Below are 14,978 nucleotides of genomic sequence, written 5' to 3' on the forward strand. Positions count from 1 at the left end.
TAAAACTAACTTTTAGCTTCTTAATATATATTTTTTTGTTTTTATGGGCCACACCTGGCAGTGCTTAAGGGTTACTCTTGGTACTATGCTCAGAAATTACTACTGGCAGGTTCAGGCAATCATATAGAATTCTGGGGATAGAATTCGGGTTGGCCTCATCCAAGGCAAATACACCTTCCTCACTGTGCTATCGCTCTGGCCCAAGTTTCTTAATATTTTTGTTTCTCCTATTATTACCCTCATTCTGCTAGCAGTAAGTACTGGAGCACTATTTTATAGTGCCAGGACCTCTGGTTTTACATCATTATGTTTTAATGTTGAGGCCATTGGTATAGTGTAAATAGTTGTATTCTTCCATAAACTTTTCCTATAGGAATCAGCTAGCAGTAATTTAACTGTATATAGAGGTAGCTGTTAATCATATTAAATTTAAACAGGTGTATTTTTATTCAACTTTCTATCTTTATTTTTAAAATGTTATTTTAAACCATTATTTTTGGCCACGTGATCCCTCTAGTTTATTTACATTGTAGTGAACTGCAAAATTTTATCTTTTCTTAAAGCTGAAAATAGTACTTTATTGTGTATCTATGTCACAGCCTTTTTATTTATTCACCTATTGTTGGACATTGAGCTGTTTCCATATCCTGGCTATTGTACTGCAGTAAAAGTGGTGCAGTGAATATCTGTGTACACATATTTTTTCACTTAATATTTAACAAAGGAGTGCTTTGTATCTCTATGAGTATGTATGCTTATGTAAATTTATGCATGTGTACATAGACATGCATCATATATGTGAAATATACTGTATAGCATAATATAGAAATATATATCTATAAACACCAGATTATCAATAGACCTCAAGTCATTATACAGTGTCAAGAAATATCAATGTTGGCTATTTGAAGTCATCTCTATTCTAGAGAATTTGACAGTATCTGGCTGAGTACCTTTGACTTTATGATGGCACCAGAAGAATTGGTACCTTAGGTCCTTGGACATCTGTAACTGTACTTTGAAGGTTTCCTTTATATTTAGGTTTTCTTTATCTTTCATTAAACTTTGAAGTTTTTTTTTTTTTTGGTATTTTGGGCCACACCCATTTGATGCTCAGGGGTTACTCCTGGCTAAGTGCTCAGAAATTGCCCCTGGCTGGGGGGGACCATATGGGATGCTGGGGGATCTAATCACGCTCCTTCCTTGGCTAGCGCTTGCAAGGCAGACACCTTACCTCTAGTGCCACTTCACCAGCCCTAAAACTTTGAAGTTTTCTTTAGACTTAGATTCCAGAAGTTGCTGGGATCTCAACTCTTAAAAGATTTTATTTTAATTTTGATTTCTTAAAACCAACAAAAGTAATCCTAGAAAAAAATGTAGCTAATTGGTGATTTTTGGACTTTATTCCATGCTTGAGATGATTTTTAAGAATTATCTTGAATATCTACTGCCTAATATGTAAGCTACCTAAAGTGAATGTAATTTTTTGGAGAATTTCAGAGCTCTGACATTCATAGCTGAGATTTGATTTAACACATTTCATTTCATTTCACAGAGAGCCCCTGTCAATTTTCCTCTAAGAAGTTATTTGAATACAGCTGCCTAACTGATTTTTTGTTTTTCCTTTGAGGGAAAAAAACACAGAGTGGAAGGGCTTCATTTAATGTTGAAATAACTGTTTTATAAAAGCATTTAAATTTGGAATTTACTTTTTCCCTGGTATGTTACCCCAATTTCTTGCTATAATTTTCAAAAAATGTTTGTGTTTTGATGGAGCAAGATTTTCAAAGGTAATTAAAGTAGTTTCCAGATAGGGACATTACTAGTAAGATTTTGCATTTTGCATTTCCATTATGCAACTTATTTAAGTATGAAATATTTACAATATGATGTACTTGGCTTGAGAAATTAGGTGTTAGTGGAAAATGACTTTGGTAATAATATGAAAAAGATAAGACATTTCCATTATAGCAGGCTAAGATCAAATTCTTGTTTAAATCTTTGGTGTCTTATTTCTTAGTGTTCTGCATTGCTTTTATGATTGTTTTTTAATGTAATCCTATAAAATTTGGGGAAAAAGGAATTATATAAAATTTCACATATGTTTGATCCAAAAGGTAGAGATGCCCAAATGAGAAATACAGGAATACAGCCATGTATAACTGGAAGTATACTGACTATCCCCCAGAAGGATAATCTCAGGGATAAAAATATTTCCCTTCAAATTAGGGTAGTGAATAGGTGGAAAACTCTGAGAGTTAGTGAATAGTCTGCCTGTGGGAAGCTCAGGAAATCAGTGCAATAGCCCCTGGCCTACAGGCATGATGGCTGAAAATCAGCAGAACTTCTGTGATGTAGGCATAACCTCCTCATTGAAAAAGGGGGTGTGGCCCTGGAAGATACTGCTGAGAAAAGGCCAGTTCTGCCCTAGGTTAGTGCTTGACAGGATAGTAACAATGAGCTTATTAAACATTAATGCATAATGAGAATTAACAATGCCAGTACATGAAAAGCTATTAATAAAAACAAGAATTGCTGGAACACAACCTACTTACCCTAAACTGCTGGAAGAATCTACAATAATATTTTCCCCAAGCTGGTAGAATCAACAATAATATATATATATATATTTTTTTTTGGTTTTTTGGGCCACACCCGTTGACGCTCAGAGGTTACTCCTGGCTATGCGCTCAGAAGTCGCTCCTGGCTTGGGGGACCATATGGGACGCCGGGGGATCGAACCGCGGTCCAAGGCTAGCGCAGGTAAGGCAGGCACCTTACCTCCAGCGCCACCGCCCGGCCCCCAACAATAATATTTTTTGGCCAATTACTTAGTGGAGGTTATGAGAATATTTGGTCTTTTAATTACATCTGCTCCCTTTTTACAATAGTTCCTTGATTTAGCATTAATAGACAATGGCTTTTCTGTTCTGGAGGTTAGCTTTCTTCAGCATGGGGTGTGGGAAGACCCCAGTTCGAAGGCCGTCTCCCTAGGTTGGGGGGTGCTGGACGACCAGGGAGGCTCCCAGCCATCTCCCCTCTTCTTCCCAAACTCCAGAGACATGCCTGGGTGCTGGCCTAGGCAGCCAGAAAGGTGGGTGTCAGGGAGGACTCTAAAGGGGACCCAGGCCTACCCCTATCCCCACCCAGCACAAGTGGGAGCAGATTAGGAAGGAGGCAGGCAGATTTCTGGCTTCCGGTTTTACACCAAATCCTAGCTTTCGCCGGCATGGGATGTGGAGAGACCCCAGGCCAAAAGCCTTCTTTCTAGCTTGGGGGATGCTGGGAGGGCAGGGAGGCTCCCAGCCAGCTTCCCTCTTCTTCCTCCCGGACTCCAGGGACATGCCTGGGTGCTGGCCCAGGCAGCCAGAAAGGTGGGTGTCTGGGAAAACTCTAAAGAGGACCCAGGTCCACCTCCACCCCCACCCAGCACAAGAGGATTGGACTGGGGCAGTCACAGGCAACTATATGCAGAATGTTCATCTTGTATTCTGCCCTTGCTCACCGCCTTACAAGCTCCTTCACTCCCTCACCCCCCAACCATCATTACCCCACATTTAACCCTTTTTACCTTCAGTTCTTGGCTCCTCAAGAAACAGATCATTATTCCCACACAAAGCCAGCTGCCAAACCTCATCCTAAGTGATAAGATAGACTCTCAGCCCGAGAAGATGCCAATATACTGTTGCTATTGTTCTACTCTCAGAGACTTCCTTTCTTCCTCCTTCCTTCATTGTGGACCTTTGCTTGCTAAGAGACTCAGTTTCTGAGAAGTCATGGCTCAAGGATTTTTCTTAATATGGGACTATTGCCAGCTGGTTATCAAACTGCACAGGTCAAATCACAGACCAAAGAGATGCACCAGATTTAACACACCCTAACTATTTCAAAAGACATAAAAGGGCACACATATATCTTTTTAATATCTTATATGTATTCCCTTAACAGCTATAACCCTTACTGACTATTCTCTTATACAGTGTTGATATTTTCCCACTGTTTTGTCTGTTCTTCTCTTTGTGATCTGTTCAATAAGGAGTTCTGGTAGAAGAGTCCCTAGATTTAGAGCTTATATTAGAACCAAGTTACGGGGATTATTGGACTTATTCCAGTGGTCCCCATTTGTACCAATAACACCATGAGGCATTGTTCCTCTTTTGCATAGGCACATTAAAATGGGAAAATAGTAAAAATACAAAAAAGTTCTTATCTAATAGAGATAGGAACACACAAATCTTGTAATGCACTGGAACCTTACACCCTGAACATTGCCATAAAGACTTGGCTCAGGCCTCAGAAGAACGGGCATTGTCCATTCACCCCTGAACCAGGGATGCCACCTATGAAACAACCATGGTTGTCTAGAACATTATCTGGGAGCAATCCTCTATCAGGGAAGACCCTACTGCTGCCCCAGCATCGACCTACTCCAAAGAGAGTTCCCTTAACACCCAGAAGACTTAACAACAACAAAACTATCTACTTTCAGGGCAGGGCTCTCCACATTGCCCTCTAATGTGAGGTGAAACTAAAGGACGCTCCACATCATCCTGACTTTGATGTAGGATATGCACAGATTCCAGGATCTTTCTTTTTGGTTTTTGGGCCACACCTGGCGGTGCTCAGGGGTTACTCCTGGCTGTCTGCTCAGAAATAGCTCCAGGCAGGCACGGGGGACATATGGGACACCGGGATTCGAACCAACCACCTTTGGTCCTGGATCGGCTGCTTGCAAGGCTAATGCCGCTGTGCTATCTCTCCGGGTCCAGATTCCAGGATCTTTAACTGCAGAAACCTGACACCAACAACAGCAACTGTGGGGCGGGAGGGGAGATTTATTGGCACTACAGACAATAATTTAGGTTGGACAACCTAGTATGCCTAGAGCCTAGAATTTGTTATGCCAGAAAACTTCAGGGGTAAGGTCTTCTTGTATTTAGGCCAAGGCTTTTTTCCTTTCCATGTCCCCCATATTTTGCTGTGTCTATGCAAACAATTGCCACTCTAACACTGTTTTATTTACTGTACTTCTTTAACTCTTATCCTTAAAAACAAAAGAGAGAAGGAAAGCTTATTAAATCTTCTCTAGGCCTTTAATGAGTTAACTGATGATTCAATGATTTTCAAAATTATACTTGCTACTGAACCTTTTCTTTTCCATCTCATTAGTTTTTCTATTTTTTTTTTAAAAATAACTTTGCCTTTGTTCTTCTTGAAACAAATGTATTATTACCAATTGTGTCAACTATGTGATACATTTCCTTTAAATAAATAAAAAAACCCAAATTAGAAATAAAAAATAGACAATAGGCTTGTATTCTGTTGATTAATAGTTTACTAGTAAAAATTATATCCAAGAGGAAAGAATAAGTATTTTTCTAATTTCTGTTTAGAGTAAATGAAACTGATGACAAAAATTTATAAAATACATATAATGTTTAGATAGCTGTCTGATAATTTGTGCTGATAATGTTTAACCCTATGGCTAAAAGTATGTCATGCTTGATCTACCCAAGTTTCTACTATTGATAAATTTTTGCTTAAATATGAAGCAGAGTTCCCAATAAAATGGCTCAGTTCTGACAGTTCTTGAGTGTGTCTAGTCTTTGAGTACCCACTTTTGCTGACTCCTTGCTCCCATTCTTCTATTAAATAACCCTGAAGCCCCTCTCAGAGCTGCCCAGCTCGGCTGGATTGTAATAATTCAGTCCTCTGGGAAACTGTATGCTTCTTCAGAACTATCATATATGGCCTACAAAAATAAAATTAAGAAATATAAAAAATATGACATTTCTCTCTGTTCCTTCTTGCCTGTCTCTTGTCTTTAAATCCGTATCTTCAAAGAAAATAAGGTAAATTTCTATGGATTATTGATTTGTGATTTATTAAGAGTCTTAATATTAATAGACTATATCAGAAGAGCTAGTTACCATAAAAGAGCTGTTTACCATAAGTTATCATAATAAAAGTTAGTTACCATAAGTTACTGTAAGTATTCATGGAACATACCATAAGAAGAACTATTTTTCTTAGCTTAGATGAGCTAAGAAAAATGAATATTCCTGGACTGGAGTAATAGTACAGCATGTAAGGTAGTTTTCTTGTATGCAGCTGACTCAGGTTCAATTGCTGGTATTCCATATGGTTTTCAGAGCACTTCTAGGAGTGCTTTCTGAGTGCAGAGCTAAGAGTAACCCCTGAGCATCAATGAGTATTGCCCCCAAACAAAATAAAACAAACAAAAATGAACAGTTTTAGTATCTAAAATTAATTCTTATCAATAAAGAAAATAATGACCTTTCATTAAGAGTGATGGAAACAAATGATATATAGTTGTCAATTCTTAAAACATGAAAGAATAGGGGCCGTAGCGATAACGCAGCCATAGCATACTTGCCTTGCACACAGCTGACCCATATGGATCTCGGTTAGATCCCCGGCTCCCTTATGATCCTCCAAGCCAGGAGTGATTTCTGAGCACATAGCCAGGAGTAACCCCTTAGCATCACCAGGTGTGTCCCAAAAACAAAAACAACAAAAAATTAAAGAATAAAGATGCATTTTACTAAGTAGAATAAAATAAGTTTTTTCTTATTTATCAAATGTAAATAAAGATGACACTTTATTAAACTTGAAGAAATTAAATAATCCATGTTTATGAAGGAGTGGGAACTAAATATTTATTACATGAATTGTGTGAGAGCAGTCCGTTTAAGTTTATTAAAGGATAGTGTAAAGCATATATTGCAGTCTTTCATGAAGTATGTAATTAAACTTAATGAACCTATGTTCATAGTAATATTAATAGCAAGTTCAAGAATAGCATTAGAAACAGCAAAAGACATTAAGACATTACATGTATCATAGAACTCTAATATACTGGGATTATTATAAAGTCATTAAAAGAGTGGGAAGTGATTTTTCCATGGATTTTCCATTTCTGCACGACATTACCTTCGCCCTTAATGATCTTTGGAAGGATGTCTGCATAGTGAACAGTCTTGGACATGAGTCTTTGTTCAGAGAGATCAAACATGTATACTGTCAAGTCTTAAGGGCTTGTATTTTTAACCTCAGAAGTGTTCTCTTGTAATACAACCTAGCTACATTTAGGTATCTTTTTTTTTTTTATCTAGTCCTCTTTGCAATGCCCCAGGAATTGAGATTTGAGTAACTTGTGTAAGAAAACACTGATATGTCAGCTCTGGTCATTTCTATGAGTCACGGTCCTTTTCATTTGACTCAGAGCCATGTGTTTTCTATCATGGCTCAAGAAAGTGTGCCATGGTAAGCTGCTTGCAAGCATTATACAATGTCTAATCCTTCACAGTTTGACATATACCCTTTTATTATTAAAGTTTTTTTTTCTGATTTTTACTAGTACTTTAAAATTATAACAGTGAATGTATAAATCAAAAATATAAAAGTTATTGTTGAGACTCCTTCTAGAAATACTATTTTGTAATTTATTACAAAGAAAAAAGATTAAAATGTTTTCTTATTTATCAGTAAATTCTGTAATTGAATCACCATGAGATACATGATTACAAAGTTGTTCATGATTGAGTTTCAGTATTACACCCTTCAACAGTGCACATTTCCCACCACCAATATCCCCAATTTCCCTCCCCTGTCCCCCACTGCTTGCCTCTGTGGCAGACATTTTTCTTCTCTCCATTTATTTCTCTATCTCTCTTTCTCTGCTTTTAGGAAATATGGTTTAAAATATTGTTACCGGAGGGGTATCATACATGTCACTTTATCTCCTTTCTATACTCACTTCTTGTCCCTAGTGATCAGTTCTAACATTGTCTTAGTGGTACCTTCTCTGCCTTAACTGCACTTCTCTGCTATTTGTGGCAAACTTCCCACCATGTACTGATCCTCCTTGCTCTCATCTCTATTGTCTTTGGATATTATTACCATAGTGTCTGAAAAAGATGATAGGTGAAATTCACAGTATAAGCTCTTATTTATTTCAAATAATGGGGTTTTGTGGAGGAGAAGGGATGTGTGTGTGTGTGTGTGTGTGTGTGTGTGTGTGTGGTTGGACTATATCTCATGGTGCTCAGGGCTTACTCCTGGCTTTGTGGGAATAACTCTTGGAGCTGCTCTAGAACCATGTGCTGAGCCAGACATCAACTGTGGGCTAGTGCCTTTACTCTTGTATAATTTCTAAAACCCTAATTAGCTCTTTAAAAGATAGAGTTATGAAAATATTGTTTATCAATATTGAAAAGGGTAGGACAAAGAATTCTTCTAATGGCACCTGTAATTTCATTGTATAAATGTTTATAATTTATTTAGTCAGACTCTCACTGATAGTTCGATTATTTTGTTTGTGTTTTTTTGGGGGCCACACCTGGTGGCTGTGAGAAACTGTGAGTGCTGCCTGTGTGTGTTTGTCTTCTGTCCTGTTTCCTAAACCTCTTCGGAGTGGGCCAAAAAGGGCCCAGAAAATTCGCTATCTCAGAGGCTCATTCAAGGGGCCAGAACGCCAAGGGACTGCTTCCTAAAGTAAAAACTGGCTATAAGCAGTACTTCACAGAAGGCAAGCCCCCTGTTTGTGATGTCAGACTGGGAAAATCTATGCCAGCCCAGTGGGGCCCGACTGTGAGAAACTGTGAGTGCTGCCTGTGTGTGTTTGTCTCCTGTCCTGTCTCCTAAACCCCTTGGGAGTGGGTCTAAAAGGGCCCAGAAAATTCGCTACATGACCATGCACTCCTTCTAAGGAAAGAACACCACTGCAACAAGAAGAAAAAAAAATCACACTAAGAACTGAGCTGGATCACTGAAGCCCAGCATCTCTCCCCAGACTGTCTTCTCTGCTAAGTGCTCAGGCCTAAGATTTGGTCCTGTGTGAGGCTTCATCCATGGAGGGCTCCCCTTCCTTGGAGGCAAGTCGACCCACCCAGAAAGGGTGGAGCCAGAGGAGCGTGGCCGCGCATATCATTTAGCCAATGAATACCACCACAACATGTAGAAAAACCCACAATACAAGTGTGACAATGGGGAAACTACGCAGGCCAGCATCAGACATAGAGAATGAAGATGACAATTCTGATAACCAGAAAACAGCCAACCAACTAATCAATCTCTCAGATAAGGAGTTTAGACAAGAAATATGGAAGATGCTCAAAGAACTCATGGATTGAGTTGAACAGAATACTATTAAGGACCAAGAAAATATGAAGACAGAAATCACAAAACTCCAAACTGAAATAACAGGTCAAATAACAGGCCTGAAAAACTCAGCAAATGAACTGAATGGCAAAATGGATATGCTCTCCAACAGGCTAACAGATGCTGAGAATAGAATTGGTGCTGTGGAAGATGAGATAAATAACAACTCCATACAGTGGGAGAGAATGGAAAAAAACTTAAAGCAAATGAATAGACAATGAAAAAATTAGTCAAAGTGGGAAGAGATGAAAATAGAAGTCTATGATAAGCTCAACAGAAACAACTTAAGAATCATTGGAGTCCCAGAGACCCAGGAAGAAAATTTCCAGGAAGAATCAATGGTCAAGAACATCATTAAAGAGAAACTTCCAGAGCTAAAGAATATATACAATCAAATCCTGCATGCTCGAAGAGTACCAACCAAAAGAGACCCCAGAAAAATTACCCCAAGACACATCCTAGTCACAACGACGAATCCCACAGATAGAGACAGAATTCTGAAAGCAACAAGATCAAAAGGGAAATTACATTCAAGGGAACATCCTTGAGATTTACAGCAGACCTGTCACCAGAAACACTCAAGGCCAGAAAGCAGTGGTGGGACATAGTGCAAAACTCAATGAAATAAATGCTTCGCCTAGAATACTGTACCCAGCAAAACTCACTTTTAGGTTTGACGGAAAAATACATGGTTTCACAGACAAACAACAGCTCAGAAACTTTACAGACTCAAAACCAGTCTTAAGAGAAAAACTGAAAGACCTAATTTAAGACAAGACTAACCAAAAGACACACCAAGTTTCGATATAAAGATGGCATTAAATCCCAGGACAATTCTTTTTTTTTTTTTAATATAATTTTTATTTTGATCATAGTGGCTTACATATTGTTGACAATAATATTTTAGGTACATATTTACATAAAATCAGGGGTGCTTCCCATCCCCAAATTGTCCTCCCTAACCCTCTGTTTTTGTCCTACCTCCCATTTCCTCTTCCCTTACCCTCAGGGCGGTTAGAATATATGGTCCTCTCTGTATCTAACCTACTACTTAGTAGTCTTGCATCAGTTTGGTCTTGCTGCCTCCCTTATTTCCCCCTGTAAGTGGGGGCAGGGCTAGCTAGTTCAAGTTACGTGGTTTTGCCTGAAAAAGAGAAAGTAAATAATCTGGGGTAAGGGTCTAATACCCCGAAAATGGGTAAAATCCTTCTAGAGGTTCTCATCATCAATTTGGGAAGTGAATGAGAACAAGAAGGTGAAACACTCCACCAGTACCAAAGGAAGTGTCAAATATCCAGTGAGGACTCCGGTTATATCGATAGGCACCACAAAAAACAGATAAAAAAATATTAAAAAAATAAGAAACAAACAAACAAAAAAGAAAAAAAAACAACAACAACAACAAAAAACAAAAACAAAAAAAAACACGCCGTGGTCTTGAAATAAGAAACAATTCTTTCTCTCAATGTCAATGGCCTAAATGCACCAGTTAAGAGACACAGAGTGGCTAAATGGATAAAAAAAAAAAACTCCATCCAACCTTCTGCTGCCTACAAGAAACGCACCTGAATAGTCAGAACAAACATAGACTCAAAATAAAAGGCTGGAGGAAAATTATCCAAGCAAACAACACCCATAAAAAAGCTGGAGTGGCCATACTAATATCAGAGGATGCAAACTTTATACTCAGGAAAGTGGTAAGGAACAAAGATGGACATTTTGTATTAATCAAGGGATACATACAGCAGGAAGAAATCACTCTCCTAAACATATATGCACCGAATGAGGGCCCAGAAAAATATTTAATACAATTGTTGACAAATCTGAAAAATAATATCAATAACAACACAATAATTGTGGGGGACCTCAACACGGCTTTGTCAACACTGGATAGGCCAATCCAAATGGATTAAAGACCTCAATATCAGATCCTAAACCATAAGATATATAGAACAACACATAGGTAAAACACTCCAGGACATTGAGACTACAGGCATATTCAAGGAGGAAACTGCATTCTCCAAGCAAGTGAAAGCAGAGATTAACAGATGGGAATATATTAAGATGAGAAGTTTCTGCACCTCAAAGGAAATAGCGCCCAGGATACAAGAGCCCCCACTGAGTGGGAGAAACTATTAACCCAATACCTATCAGATAAGGGGCTAATCTCCAAAATATACAAGGCACTGACAGAAATTTACAAGAAAAAAACATCTAATCCCATCAAAAAGTGGGGAGAAGAAATGAACAGATACTTTGACAAAGAAGAAATACCAATGGCCAAAAGACACATGAAAAAATGCTCCACATCACTAATCATCAGGGAGATGCAAATAAAAACAACTATGAGGTACCACCTCACACCACAGAGATTGGCACACATCACAAAGAATGAGAACAAACAAAGTGTTGGCAGGGATGTGGAGAGAAAGAAACTTTTTTCAACTGCTAGTGGGAATGCTGTCTAGTTCAACCTTTATGGAAAGTGATATGGAGGTTCCTCCAAAAACTGGAAATCGAGCTCCCATACAACCCAGCTATACCACTCCTAGGAATATACCCTAGGAACACAAAAATACAATACAAAAATCCCTTCCTTGCACCTATTTTCATTTCAGCATTATTTACCATAGCAAGACTCTGAAAACAACCAAGATGCCCTTCAACAGACGAATGGCTAAAGAAACTGTGGTACATATACACAATGGAATATCAGCTATCAGGAGAGATGAAGTCATAAATTTTCCTATACATGGATGTACATGGAATCTATTATGCTGAGTAAAATAAGTCAGAGAGAGAGAGAGAGAGAGAGAGAGAGAGAGAGAGAGAGAGAGAGAGAGAAGCACAGAATGGTCTCACTTCTCTATGGGTTTTAAGAAAAATGAAAGACATTCTTGCAATAATCATTTTCAGACACAAAAGAGAGAAGGGCTGGAGGTTACAGCTCACCTCATGAAGCTCACCACAAACAGGGATGAGTTTAGTTAGAGAAATAACTACATTTTGAACTATCCTAATAATGAGAACGTATGAGGGTTACAGAAAGCCTGTCTAGAGTACAGGCGGGGGTTGGGTGGGGAGGAGGGAGATTTGGGACATTGGTGATGGGAATGTTGCACTGGTGATGGATGGTGTTCTTTACATGACTAAAACACAAACACAATCATGTATGTAATCAAGGTGTTTAAATAAAATATATATATAAAAAGATATTACTTCTGTCAGGTCAGAACTATATGGAATGACAGGGATGGAACCTGGGTCAGTTGCATGCAAGGCAAACACCCTCCCTGCTGGGCTATCCCTCCAACCCTACTTTCTAATAAAGCAGATATAGGCCTTTAAAAAACCAAAATTATTTATTCTTTTATCATTTATCTAATCTATTTTTAATATTTATTGGTTCATTATATTTGCTGTTAATTTCTTATCTAGTCTTGCTTGAGAAGCTGTTAGATATAGTACCAGGAACAGGAATAAAATGCTTTTCCATGATTTACCTCAAATTACTCTCATTTTATGGTTAAGTGAGGACTTCGTTTCGCTTTTGTTTTATTGCACTTTTGGTAATTTTATTGCCCATTAGTTCATTTTTGAGAAGGAAGGCTACATAAAAATTAAGATTCATCAGTTTAGGAACATTCTGATCAAATGAACACTTTCAGAATAATCACAGTAAGTCCCTTGACATGGTGGCTGCTCAGTTTTGAAACAATGTGTGTATATGCTTTATTGATGAACATAGAGCTAGTAGGAAATTTTCCCAGAGCTGGCAGTTTACATGGAAACATTAAACCTGGACTGTAGGATTGAATATATATATTTTCTGTTTGGTAGTCACTATTACAGGCCTCTATAGAAAGAGCTTGCTTTATTAATACACTTTATTTTTATTTCTTTATTATTATTTTTGTAATTTACTTAAGCACCATAATTACAAACATGTTTGTAGTGGGTTTCAGTTGTAAAAGGTACACCTTCATTCACCAGTGTAGCCTTCCTGCCAACAATGCCACCGATCTCCTTCCTCCCCCACCCACTGCCTGTCTGAGAGAAAAGCATTCTATTTCTCTCACTCACTACCATTGTCATGGTAGATGTTAGTGTAGTTACTTCTCCAACTGTACTCACTACTCTTTGTGGTAAACTTCATATTCTGGCCAGTCCTTCCAGCCTTCATCTCTATTATCTCTGGGTATTATCACCATACTGTCTTTTCTTTTTCTTTATATATAGAGAAACATATGATATAACATATATGTTATCTTTATATATATGAGAAACATATGAGAAAATGATTCTTTATAGGAATTTTCTTCCTGGGTCTCTGGGACTCCAATGATTTTTATGTGGTTTCTGTTGAGTTTATAAAAGATTTCTATTTTTGTCTGTTCACATTCTTTGAGGATTTTATTTTATTGTTTGATCATTTATTTATTTATTTAAGTTTTTGGGTCACACCCAGCTCGTACTCAGGGGTTACTCCTGGCTATCTGTTCAGAAATAGCTCCTGGCAGGCATGGGGGACCATATGGGACACCGGGATTCGAACCAACCATCTTAGGTCCTGGATCGGCTGCTCGCAAGGCAAACGCCGCTGAGCTATCTCTCTGGGCCTGATCATTTATTTTAAGGCTCTTTTCCAATCTCTTCTGTTGTATGAAGTTGTTATACATCTCATTCTGTCTTCAGCTGATGTTACTCTGTTGGAGAGGCTTTCCAGTGAGGTTTCCTTTTCACTTACAAAGTTTTTCAGGTCTGTTATTTTAATTTGGGGTTTTTTATTTCTATTTTCATTTCCTCTTCTTATTTGTGGTTCATTCAGTTTGTTCCATACTTTCTTTGAGTTCTATGAGTATCCTCCTTATTCTTCTCTAAGATCCTTCTCTGAGAGGCTAAATAGGTGGTTGGCACTTTTTGGGTCATCAGAGCTACCATCTTCATTCTCTATGCATGGTGTTAGCCTGCATTGTTTCTCCATTGTCAGGCTTGTAGTGTCATGTTTTCTGCTTGTTGTGCTGGGGTTCATTGAGTAGGAGCAGTGTGCAGCTGCAGAGAGGAGTGAAGTGACAAGGCTCCTCTGGCTCTGACCTTCATGAGTGGGTCAGCTCACTTCTATTGATGTGGCTTCTACACTTCTGGTAAGATTGGTTCCAGCACTGGCTGCTGTGGGTCTAGATGGCAGCAATGAGAAAATGTGTGAGGCGAAGGTTTTGCTTTATTTTGTTTTTTTTTCCTGGTTGCTTAAAAAAGTTGGTGTGATCACAAAGTACAATGAGGATGAGCAGTATGCCTGGGAGTCTTTTGCCAGAGGCTCCTTCACTTTACTTCCTGACCATGGTGAGCCTATTGACTCTATTCTTTTTGTTGTTGTTGTTGTTGTTGTTGTTGTTTTTGGGCTACAACCAGTAGCAGTCAGGGTTTACTCTTGGCTCTGTGCTCAGAAATCGCTCCTGGCAGGCTCAGGGGAACATAAGGGATGCTGGGGTTTAAACCCTGGTCTGTCCCAGGTTGGCTTCATGCAAGGTAAATGCCCTACAGCTGTGGTATTACTCCAGCTCATATTCTTTAATTTTTTTTAATATTCTTTAATTTTCAAAACGTTTCTCACTGTACAAATAGCTGTTTTTTATCACACTTTTGACATCTTTTGTCTATTTTTATTTGACTCATATTCTTTTGTATGACTAGTGTTAATGATTCCTTTTGACTCCTTTTATTACATTTTTGACCTAATATCTAGGAACAAATCACTCTTTTCAGCTTAGACATTCCTGGCAGGTCAGGAAACA

Source organism: Suncus etruscus, chromosome 2 (assembly GCF_024139225.1).
Source record: "Suncus etruscus isolate mSunEtr1 chromosome 2, mSunEtr1.pri.cur, whole genome shotgun sequence".
NCBI classification, from domain to species: Eukaryota; Metazoa; Chordata; class Mammalia; order Eulipotyphla; family Soricidae; genus Suncus; species Suncus etruscus.